Genomic DNA, 13,194 nt, shown 5'->3' with positions numbered 1-13,194 from the left:
GCATCTCGAATACACTGCATCCGAGATATGCTCAAATTCTGACATGAATCAGTGCATCTGAGATACGTGCAAGGAAGCAAGACAGGGGCACTGCATCCGAGATATAGTCAAGATTATATTAGGGTCTTAGTACCCAAGATATGTTGTACAATAAGCCTATTTATGGAGACCATCACAATACCTCTCCTCACACAATTCACAAACCATTTTTTCTTTCTCTTCTTTTTTGCTCTGATGGAGAACAATCAATACTTTTTTGTGGTGGTTTATCCGAATGGGATAGTCAGACACGGTGATAAAGGAGTGATTTTTGAGTTTGATAATACTGTGATGTTGCGCACTTACCGGGTTGATACCCTAGATGCGCTAAAGACGATCATGCTGAGCAATATGGGAGGAGTAGGAACAAAGGAGGTTGGGAGGATTGCATATAGATTTCTTTATGTGCTTCCGAACGGTGGATTTACGAACCGGTTATTCTGAATAGATGGGGATCAGCATGTGAGGGTAATGTTCGACGTACATGCACAACTGATGCCCCAACATGTGATGGAGTTGTATGTTATGGTCCGTGATGTAGTTTTTGAGGATGGGCCATCTCCTTCGACTCCTGAAGTCGTGCCGCTCGAGGCAACACCAATCCACTATGCCCAGCCTCATGATAATGCCAATGATTCCGACAGTGAAGGCAATTCTACCTATGTTGCCGGGTCTGGGTCGTCAAGTGATACAGTGTCAGAAAATGAGTTTGTGCCGAAAACTCCCAGTGGCAGCGTTGGTAGGTTTCTGCTACCTCTGCCTTTGGCCATTCCTCAACTGTCGGATGTTCCTAGCCATTATCAGACGTTGAACTTGGATGCAATGCACTCGGACGATCTTTTGAACTCTGGGGACAGGGAGGATTACAACATAGATGGTGGGATGGAATTCTGAACTGGGTATAGGTTCAGCAACCGAGAAGTAGTCCTAATGGCGGTGAAGAACTATAATATTCGACGGAATGCAGAGTACAGAGTGCTGAAGTCACATAGGCTAAAATATCACTGCCGAGGCAAGCAATTCTCCAATGGTTGTCTGTGGAGTCTTTGTGTGGCATTACAATAGAACTTGAATTACTGGTATATTTTACATTATATTGTGGATGCATTAGACTCTATACATTTGTTTTTTGTTTAGCATGTTGTTGACATTGGATCATAATTCGCAGGGAGGTACGTCGATTCGGTGGATCGCATACCTATCTTGTAACACCCTACCACACGGAGCTTTACGCTTAAGCCGTAAAACAAGGTGATGTGGTATTACGACCTCTAAAATAAAAAGTGTACGTATAATAACAAAAATAATATAAGAAACTAGGAGCCTTGAAGAATAGAAGAAATAAAACTCACGGAATAAAAGTGCAATGTTCAGAAAAACGAGTTAACTTGCGTACAAAGAAAGCTATAGCTATGAAGCATAAGATAACAAAAGTAGGAATAGAGGGCCAAAGATACAAAATAACAAGCTCCTAACTCAGCCCGCGAAGTCAAGGCTGGCCGGAAAATATATACACACATATATACATATCCAAAATCCAAATTTACATAAACAAAATCCTGTCTCTCCATAATCCTCTAAGAAGATTAAAAGGAACAAGTTATGCGGAGAGAATACTAAGTACATATATATATGACTATACAATCCAAAAAAGTAACCCGATAACCACTTGCTTCAGAAGCTCAGACGCCTAAGGAGGTGCCTCTCAACCTACATTCCGGTTCTCATCATAATAAAGGTGCCACACATATAAGATATAAGGTCCTGGGAATGCCAGAGGCAATCCTAGAATGCCGACACTCAGATTATAAAGCTTAAAGTATTAAACAGAAGGCATAAAAGGTGGTTCTCTAAGAGTAACTAAGCCTAACTTAACTTATTCTTGAATCTATGTCTTACTGCCTTTCCTCCATACCTCCATCTCCGACAACATGTCACAGACAAACAAGCAGATAAAGGTAAGCACAAGAAGGTTACAAGTACTGCAAGTAACAAATACACATTTGACATAGCAAATACACTTAGGCACACCCAGTTAATGCACAAACAAGTAATTCAAGTATTATACACACGATGCATGCCTGTCCTATGCCTGGTACACGTGGTGGCAAGTCACGGTACTTTACCCAGGAATCTCGTATCTCAGATCATTTGATTATTTAAGCCAAGTATCATACATATTCATTCATAGCTTTTCATATTCAATTCACCACTTTTTTCAGCTTTACTTCACCTCCAAGTTATCCCCACTTCCTAACTTCATCTGATTATCAGGTTTAATACTATTATTTATAACTAAAGGAATGAAAATAGAGGTTTAGAAGTTTGAAATAGGGTTTAAAACTCAGAAAACCATATTTGCTGGAATAGGGGCCACGCGTATGCGTGGCTCACGCGTACGCGTGGCTCACGCGTACGCGTGGAGTGTAAAAAGGCAGCTCGCGCGTGCATCCCCTTGTCATGCGTACGTGTAGGTGAATACTTCATGTCACGCATATGCATGGGCCATGCGTACGCGTGGACATGCTTGCTGGTTCATTACGCGTACGCATAGGACCTCTCGCATACGCATAGTCAAAAATTCCATGCCACGCGTACGCATGGGCGTACGTTTTCCGAAAATCTGATTCAGTAGAAAACTGTAGAATTGCCTATTCCAAACCAAAACTTCCGTCGAGCATCACTTAATCATTTTAAATCGTTTTTCAACCGTTCTTCAAACGGCATAAACTTCACGAACCCAATTTGTTATCAAAACAAGTTTGAAACCATTTGGGGGTCCAGAGACCAAGTTATAGCTCGCTGAAGTTTGGCCCAAAACCAAAATTTTGCAAACTTTCAAAACCTCATTCTCATTCTCATTCAAAACAAATTCCATTTCATTCATCACCAAATCTGCACTTGCTAACACAATTTATTGTTCTTCATCAACACAACAATCACCACAAATATCATACCTCATACCAACAATAATACACATACACTTTGCCAAATCCAACAACCAAAACCATAGCTCATAACTCCTAAGCTTATATACTTATATCCTCAAGTCAATAATCAACAATTTGCCAAACCATCGATTAATCAACAGCACCATACCAATATATACTTGTCAACAAGATACTAAACAACAATATACACATACATACATTCTAACCTATCCTATGGTCATCTAGCCTAAATTTTCACAAAACATTATATATTAAATGCAAGAAACCTAAACCATATCTTGGCTGGTTTCCTCGTAGTGATCAAGGCAACTCACTAAACAAACACAGCTCCCCAAAAGTTCAATAAATACTAGTGCTTAGCTTCCTCCAAGTTCCAATTTCCACAATTTCAAGCTCAAATTATTTATTCACGACCTAATACACATTCATAACACATATACACCCAATTTAATATCCAAAACTCAAATTTAGTAAAATTAAAATAGAATTATGGTATCCTCACCTTACCCAAGCTTCATATAAGCAAGAGTGAATATTTTTCTCAAGCTAATTGGATCCTAAAACATCAAAAATAAAGAAATTCAACACCTCCACAAGATTTTTGAAAATTGGGGGAAGGAGTGGCTGAGAGTAATTAAATGGCTTACCTATAAAATTGTTCTAATAGAATCGTAGAGTTCGACACGGTGGTCATGTGGCCGCAAACGGTGCGGCGATTGGAGCTCGAACGGAAGAGATACGGTGATTTGAAATTAACGTAAGGGTTTCATACCCTTCTCTTCTCCTTGCTGTATTCAGCGCTGCCTCTGTTGCATTTGGAGAAGAAAATGAGCTTTGGCTCATTTTAAATGTTGAGCCGGTTGGGCCCACAAGCCCAGTTTGGGCCCAGTTCAATCGGTTCAGCCCGTTCGATCCAATCTTGGGCTAATTTTCTTAAAATTAGTATCAAAATTCTTGTTTTGACGAGCTCTATCTTAATTTAATATAATATTCATATTTCTAATTTCCTTTATTAAAAATTAATTTATTGACTAATTATTTACTAATTTAACGGGGTTTACATGTCTGGCACCAACCATGTCTCAGGACCATGCGCAATTGGATAGTGGGTTGATTTGCAAGGTTGTGTTACCAATGATAAAGACTGATCTGTCGGTGTCTATCCCAATGTTGCAAAGTGCTGTCTATCAAAGCTACCATGTTAAGCCCTCGTATTGGAAGGTGTGGATGACAAAGTAAAAGACAATTGACAAGATCTATGGCGACTGGGATGAGTCATACAATATATTCCGGCGCTCTTACAAGCCTTGCAGGAGTGCCTCCCAGGTACGATCCATGAATGCATTTCTGTCCCTTATTACAATGGGAATATGGTTGACGGAGAGTGGAGTCAGTTTGATAAGGTATTATGGGCATTTCCTTCCATGTATTGAAGCGTTTAAGCATTGCAAGCTGTTTGTATCGGTGGACAGAACACATCTGTACGGCAAGTATGGGGACATGCTTTTAATTGCTGTGGCTCAAGATGGTAATAACAATATTCTTCCTATAGCTTTCTCATTAGTGGAGTCTGAGACAACGGAGTCATGGTCATTTTTCTTCTCAAATTTGAGACAACATGTTACTCCACAGCCAGGAATCCTGATCATATTAGATAGATCACAGGCTATTCGCGCCCTTCTCAATGCACCTCACAGTGGATGGCATCCCCGTCAGCATATCATGCTTACTGCATCTGGCACATGGCTTCAAACTTCAACTCCAAGTTCAAATCGACCGAGGGTAAGAGGTACCTAATAAATACAGCGTATGTCTGAGTAAGGAAGGATGTGACTGGTACTTAGATGTTTTAGGTACACTATCCCATGAGATGGTGGATTGGGCTCTTCGTTTCAGGAAGGAATTGTGGTTGCAACATTGCCACGAAGGTCGTCGGCATGGTCACATGACTACAAACCTATAAGAGTGTATACATGCCGTGCTAAAGGGAACGAGGAATCTTCCAGTCGCAGCGATTGTTCGGGCAACGTATGAGAGGTTGCAACAGTTCGTGCGCAGGAGATGCGAAGCACATGCTCAGTTACAGGGTGGACAGATATACTCGCAGCGACTGTTGGCAGCTATAGATAAGAACAGAGAGAGCCTGCCAATGTTGTGAGTCACTCTGTGATCGTAGGGCATCCGTTTTTAGCGTGGAAGAGATGGAGCCAGTAGATGGTTGATCATAGACTTCATATCGGGTTTGTATGACCGAGAGTACATGCGATTGTGGCCTGTTCCAATCATTGCATTATCCATGTCGACATGCCCTAGTAGCATGTGCAGCTGTGAGTATTGAGTGGGGTCATTTTGTGGACCCCATGTACACGATGGCCTCTGTATTCAAGGTATACGAGAGTGAGTTTCTGCTGATACTAGACGAAAAGATGTGGCCTCCATGGTACGGTGCACGCCTGAAGCCCAACTCAGCCATGAGGAAAAAGGCATCGAGTAAGCCGGTATCCGCTCGGATCCAGAATGAGATGGATGCCATTGAGCGTGCGGAGAAGAGATGTAGGCTCTGCCGTGGAGAGGGCCACACCAGACGTGGGTGTCCCAATTCACCCCACTCAGATCCATGACGATGCATGTAGTTTAGGGTTTAAGTCTTTTTGTTCCAATGTTGTCACTTTGATGTACTGATTGTTATTAAATGTGTTTAATGTGTAATGAAGCATAATTTCTGTATAACTAGTTACCTTCGATTGTTATGGGACCATTTTTCATCTACAACATTACAATATTTTCATAAAAAAGTATTGGATCTTGACTATATCTCGAATGCAGTGCCCCTGCCTTGCTTCCTTGCACGTATCTCGGATACACTAATCCATGTCAGAATATGAGCGTATCTCAAGTGCACTTGGGATATGACCAGCGCGTCCCATATTACAGAACAGGGTCAGCGCACCCGAGATATATTCGTTTTGTGGTTTTCATTTTCTCCATGGTATCCGAGATATAACCCTAAATGTTTTTTGGTAAATACTTATACGTTTATTTAAATCGGTAAATATTATATTTTTCAATTTAAATAAAAAAAATCCTCGATTTACACTTTTATTTTCTATTTTATTTTCAATGTTCTGTTTCTAAAATTTTGTAAAAGAAAAAGAAAAAAATAATAACAACAATAAAATTTTATTTTTTATTTTTACTTCTTATTTTTACTCTTACTTTATTTTCACAAAATTTTAAAAAATAAATACATTAAAAAATATTATTTTCACTTTTTTTTATCAAAAAATTTTTAAACTAAAAATACTAAAAATAAAATAAAAAATAAAAAAACAAATTAAACATGCCTTGAGATTACAAATTAAACTTATCCTCATATATTTTTAAAAAGACAAATATATTTATATATATGGAAAATATAAAACCTTAACCAGCGACTATATAAATTCTTATGAGATTAAGTTATATTGTGGTTATTATTCATTTTATTAAAAATTTAATTTCATTTAAAAATAAAAAATTGTGTGTATCTAAAAAACTATGGATGTTACACATATTATTACTAAAATAAATAATTAAAAAGATAATACAGTTAATATATTCTATTAAAATTTATGTACTTATTTTATTTTATAGCAATGAGTAAATATATAATAAAATATTTCTACATTTTAGTTTATCAAAAAGACCATATATATATATATATATATATATATATATATATATATATATATATATATATATATATATATATTATGTGAAATAGCTAGCTTTCTTATGCTCTTAATTGTAATTTTATATGAAAAATACTTATATTTGTCATACTCAGTAATTACTTCAGATTCTAATAAAAAAACTTCTATAAATATGTCTAATAATTTTTTTTATGATATTAATTGTAATTTTATATGAAAAATACTTATATATTATTAAACTACACTTCTATATTAGCCCATGACAACAATAAAGAAGTCTTGTGGCCCACAAATTCAACCCAACAGAATACACAAATTAAATTATAATTTAGTCTTTATCTTATCTTATAGTTATCTTTATCTTTATCTCTATCTTATCTTTATTTGCTTTTATCTTTCATAGGACAATGCTCTATATATATTTAGTTTTACCCTCATAGTTTACAATACACTTCAGTACAATTCAATCAATCAATAATCAATAAAAGTTCGCATTCTTTTCTTTTCTTATTCTTTCACAATTTTATCATGGTATCAGAGCCTTGGTATCCTCCTTGAAAAGGATACATAAGCTATCATCTTTTCGGTGAGAAATCACCCTACATCTTTTTCAACCTCCTCTCACAATGAATAATCAATCTTCCAATTCAGTTCAAGATCCAACCAATCTTTGTTAAAGGCATCCAAGTGAAAATCCTACCCCAGTTTTGGTTACCCCGGTTCTTTATCAGCAATTCCGTCTGCGCCTCCTTTCTTCCGACAATTTCGTCTGCATTCTGTTTCAGCAGTCATATCTGCATTTGTTTCAGCAGTTTAATCTGCATATGTTTTAGCAGTTTCATCTGCACTCTTATTGCGCTCCACGCGCCCTCTTTTTTTTTATCGCGCTCTATGCGCCATTTGAAGTTATTGCGTCATACGTACGCATTTTTTGAAGATCGCTGCTCAAGTACAGCATCTCCTTTTATATTTTTGCCGCCGGCAGCTCAAGCTCCGCTGCGCGCATTTTTTGAAGATTGCTGCTCAAGTACAGCATCTCCTTTTATATTTTTGCCGCCGGCAGCTCAAGCTCCGCTGCGCGCATTTTTGAAGATTCGCTGCTCAAGTATGTAAGGCCCAGAATCTTTGAAAAGTCTTATTATGATCAAGTCTCAAATCCTACAATTATTTATAGCCTTAATTTCAGAGATTATTTTATTAAAGATAATTAAGGCAAGTTTTGATTTATTGGATTTGAGATAAGTTATGATTATTATCCAATTTTATAATTATTGGATTATTTTCTATATTTAAAGTATAAGGTTGATAGTTATGAAATAATAAGGATTTTATAAGATTTGGATTAGATAAGTAATATTTAAATATTATTACTGCTATTTTGGAAAAATAAAGAAATTAAGTATATTATTTCTAATTTTTGGATTTGGGCATTTTATTGAAAATAATTTGTGAAATTGATGAGCAAATAGTATTTTCTATATACAACTAGTGTTGGATTTAATTTGAGTTTCAATTATTATATTATACCCAATTTTATTTGAAATTACAAAAGTACCCCTAACCCTAATTTTCAAAAATGAAACCCTAGCCACCCCCCTAAACACACATAGCCGCAGCTGCCATCAGAAAGAAAGAAAGGAAGAAAGGAAGTGAACGGGGAAAAATGGAATCAGGGAAAGGGGGAAGGTCCGAGAGAGCAGTGAGGTAGAGAGGGAGAAGGGCTTGGCGCCGCCGTGCATCTTGCCGCGCCTCCTGTCACTGCCGCCCCACTGATTCGCCGAACCCGACACGCCCTGCCGCTCGCCGACGCCGATCGATGGAGGAAGAAGACGTGCAAGTCAGGGGCACACCAGGTAGAGGTCGCTACGGTCGCTGACAACGCGAGGAAGAAAAGCGTCGTCGTGCTCTGCCGCTACCAGCGCCGCGCCCCTCTGTCTCGTCGCCGCCGTCCTCCTCGTCGCCGACCAACGCGTCTCGTCGCCGTCGTCGAACCCGTCCCTTGCCGCTGCCGTTGAAGCTGCGAACAGAGAAGAGGGAAAGGGATGAGTCGCGAGGAAGCAACGCTGCCCTTCCATCGCCGCTGCTGCCACGGTTGTGGTTGAGGGTATCCCCGTCGTTGTGGGTGGCTCCACCACCCTTGCTGCCGTGCCGTCAGAGTCTGCTGCCATGGCCGCCGGTCTCCTAGTCGCTGCTGTAGTTGGGGGTCTGCTGTGTATGGTCGCCGGAAAACCTTCCTGCCACCGGAGCTGTCCTGAAACACCATCAGAGTCTGACAGCGCTGCTGCCGGAGTTCTGAGGCCACCGGAACCACCGCCAGAGATTCTGGCTACTTTTGCCGTTGCCGGTAAGGGTTTTAATTTGCAGTTTTGGTCATTTTGGAACTTGAGAAGGTTTTAATGTTGCACGGTTTTTATAGTTGATCCACCGGAGCTTCTGGCTGCCGCCGGAGCTGTTGTCGAGGCCGGTTCGAAATCGCAACTGCTTCGTGTTGAAATTCCGGTAAGAAATTATGTTTCAAAAGCCCTACGTTAGTGTCCCGTACGTGTATTAAAGCCTTTACGGTATTAATGTTCCTAGAGTTAGTAACTGAGGTTGCTTGTTGTAATTTAGAGCTGTTTATGCTGCTGCGAAAATGTGTGGGGCTGTGCTTTGAAGCTGCCTTTGATTTTGAGTTGAGGTGAAAAGAACTTATGAGGCGCTTGGATTATGGAATTGCGTTTTGAGGTAGGGGCGCTTTCCAAAAACTATAGTTTATTATTGGAATTATTACATATGGGTACTGATGTGAGATATTGTGTATTTGGTGATTGTATCTGCCTTATGTATTATTTGATTGACTCGAATGACTATGGATGTTGGTTTGGCCGAATTGTTGTGTGGCTTGTGAAATGTAATGTTTGAAGTTGATTCTTTAAAGATTTGAAATGAGTTTAATCCGTTGAGGATTGGTTTGAATTGAGTCAATTATTTTGATGATGTGGAAGATAGAATACTCTTGAAATTCAGCCTGTGTTGCTTTAATTGATTTGGTTTTGATAAATGATTTATTGCTGAACCGATTCTTTAAAGCTTTGGAAATGAGTTAAATCGGTTGATATTGAGTTGATTTTTGAAATGGCTTCCTTGAGATATGCCACTGAGGCGACTGTTGGATTTAGCTTGCTTTTGAATTGATTTCTGGTTTTGAGCTGTTGAAAAGGAATGAGAAACGGTTTAGTTGGGACCCGAACCGGGTGGCAAAAGTCCAAGTTTTAGGGGAGGTGCTGCCGAAATTTCTATAGAACCCGAGTCCTTATTTGAAATGTTAATTGGGGAATTTTGAGTTTAATGCCTTTCCTATCTATTTTGAGGATTGTGAAATTATGGCTTCTTTATTACCTTTACTTAGAACAATTAAGAAAGCAATGAAGTTATGCTTTGAAAGAATTATTGAAAAGAGAATCATGATTTATCCTTATTTTCCAAGAAGAACAGTATGTCTTTGGGTACAAGTCATTTGAAAGAGAATTTTGCTTTGAGGCTGTTTTAAAAGGTAAAACGGGTTTATGTTTTTCTCTATTAAACACAAAGATTGTCCCTTGGGAGAGTTTTCGTGATTTTAAAAGGAATTGGATTTCGATTGATGAGCCTCATTATTTTGACGTTTTAAATAAGATTCAAAGTATCTTTTGAACTCTAGTTTAACACAACAAAAATGATTCTCTTATCAGTTTGAAACGCTTCAGATTTAATTATGGAATTGAAGCCGGTTTTGTTTAAGTAAAGGAAATGGTTTTGACAGAAGTAAAGGTTACGTGACTCGGTTTGGCTTAGATCCTATTTTCTTACTCAAATCAGAAAGCCAATATTTTAATGATTTTAAATGATTTTGGCGAAATGAGATATGTTATTCTCCCCTAAAGATTTGGGACTCTGCCGAGAAACTTTGTTATAAAATCCCATTGTTGAATGGATGATTTTGAGTGTTTCCAAAAAGAATCTTTAACTTGCCATGGTTATGGAAGTTTGGAAAGAGGATGCCGAGAGTGGCATTGTTTTCAAAGGGGAGTTTACCTTGAGTAAAAGTGGCTTATGAGCCTAAAATGATTTGAGAAATGAGATCTTTAAGGCCAAGGCTGAAAAGAGTTGAAACTCGATTTCAAAGTGAAATGAATTGAGGAAATGATTTATGGCTTAAATGCCGACTTTATGAATTTAATGATGTTGAATGGTGGAAGTGCTGTTTTGTTGTGAGCCGGAATGGCTGTGTATGATTATACATATTGGTTGGTTTTGGATTGAACCGTGAGCCGGAATGGCTGTGTATGATATGAATATTGGCTGGTTCTGGACTGAACCGTGAGCCGGATGGCTGAGATGGATGTTGATCCATGGATGAGATTGAATGCATGTTTATGCTGAATCATTGATAAATGTGAATGTTGCACTTCCACTATCTGAGATACGAGTTTCCCTGGGTAGTAGCAGTGGCTAGCCACCACGTGCTCCAGGTCGAAACTTGATACTCTGTTGACCCTATGTCGTAAGTGTGGCCGGGCACTGTGAAAGGCCCGGATGAGCTCGCCCCCATAAATATTCACCAGTGATGGTGATGGATAAATATTCACCAGTGAGGGTGATGGATATGGATCATGATTATGATCAAGTTTATGATGAGTATAACTCAAGTTGGGGATGCACGACAGAGGAACAGTCCAATGGTTAGCTACCAGGACTTGTCGGGTTGGCTTTATAACCGACAGATGATATCATCAGCCACTAGGGACAGGCATGCATCATATGCATTTGTGTGACATTAGTTGGGTGTGCATATTATACTTGATTTGCCTATGTGATTAATTGCTAACTGTTTGTTTGTGCTTGAACTTCCTTCCTGTGTTTGCATCTGGGACTCTGTTGGATTGTGGTGGTTGGTTGTTGGTTGGATTGTTTGGGCCTAGGGCCGTGGTTGAATTGAGATGGACCGATGGTTGGTTTCGGTATTGTGGTTATGGTTTGGAAATGCGTGAAAGGCTAATTTGGTTCAGCATAGATAAACCTTCTGAAATGCTTTTGAATATTGTTTAAATGAACAGTTTCTTCTTTCAGAAAAAGGATTTCAGATTTCTCTTTTATTGTAAACGGTTGTTTTTGAAAAGAGGCATAAGATGGTTATTAATCACTGGTACGGTTTATCTTCACGTATCATATTACAGTAATTCCCAAAAACCCTCTACTGAGAACCCTTTCGAGGATGATGTTCTCACCCCCCTACATTTTTCCCCTTTCAGGATATGGGCGCAGAAGTTACGAAGAGCTTATTTAATTGTTGTTGTGATGCTCTGTATTGTTTTAGTTATGGTTTATTGTACCCTCGCCTTTATCTTGATATAACCTGTAAGAGGGATAGGAATTGTATTGGATTATGTTTGTAATATTACTTATATATATATGTATGTATATATGTGGATGTACTCTTTATGAGTTTTTGTAAGTTGTATGGTATTTATGGATGTACGTTATCGAACGAAAGTATTTTTGGGAGCGGCATTGCGGTTTAAAGTTTTAAACAGGCTCATATTTTTAGTATTAAATAGTATAAGTGTCGTCGTAATGTCCGAGCTATCAGAGTCGCGCAGCCGGAAGTGTGAGCTCTGGTAGTTAGGGTGTTACAAAGTACAGCATCTCCTTTTATATTTTTGCCGTCGGCAGCTCAAGCTCCGCCGCACGCATTTTTTGAAGATTGCTGCTCAAGTACAGCATCTCCTTTTATATTTTTGCCGCCGGCAGCTCAAGCTCCGCTGCGCGCATTTTTGAAGATTCGCTGCTCAAGTACAGCATCTCCTTTTATATTTTTGCCGTCGGTAGCTCAAGCTCCGCCGCACGCATCTTCCTCCGCGTCACTACGTGAGAGGCGTCTTCCTCAACAATTTCATTGGAACTTATCCAAGCTGTGGATTATTGACATCTTCCATCCACCAGCTTGCGGGGGCATATTAAACTACACTTCTATATTAGCCCATGACAACAATAAAGAAGTCTTGTGGCCCACAAATTCAGCCCAACAGAATACACAAATTAAATTATAATTTAGTCTTTATCTTATCTTATAGTTATCTTTATCTTTATCTCTATCTTATCTTTATTTGCTTTTATCTTTCATAGGACAATGCTCTATATATATTTAGTTTTACCCTCATAGTTTACAATACACTTCAGTACAATTCAATCAATCAATAATCAATAAAAGTTCGCATTCTTTTCTTTTCTTATTCTTTCACAATTTTATCATTTGTCATACTCGTTAATTACTTCAGATTCTAATAATTAAAAACAACTTCTATATTAAAAAGTTATATGTTTTTTAACTTTTACTACTATTTATAAACTTCTGCTTTTGCTTTTACAATAATATTTCTCTCAACCGGGAAAAAACCAACCCGCGGTATATCATCAACTTGCACGGGAAATTATTTAGGGTCCAAGAACAATGATATAAAGAATGGAGAAAGTATAGGAGAATAACTTTTTTT

The sequence above is a fragment of the Arachis ipaensis genome, chromosome B9 (genome assembly GCF_059453495.1).
Source record: "Arachis ipaensis isolate K30076 ecotype BB chromosome B9, ASM5945349v1, whole genome shotgun sequence".
Taxonomy (NCBI): Eukaryota; Viridiplantae; Streptophyta; class Magnoliopsida; order Fabales; family Fabaceae; genus Arachis; species Arachis ipaensis.
This window is presented reverse-complemented; position numbering follows the sequence as displayed.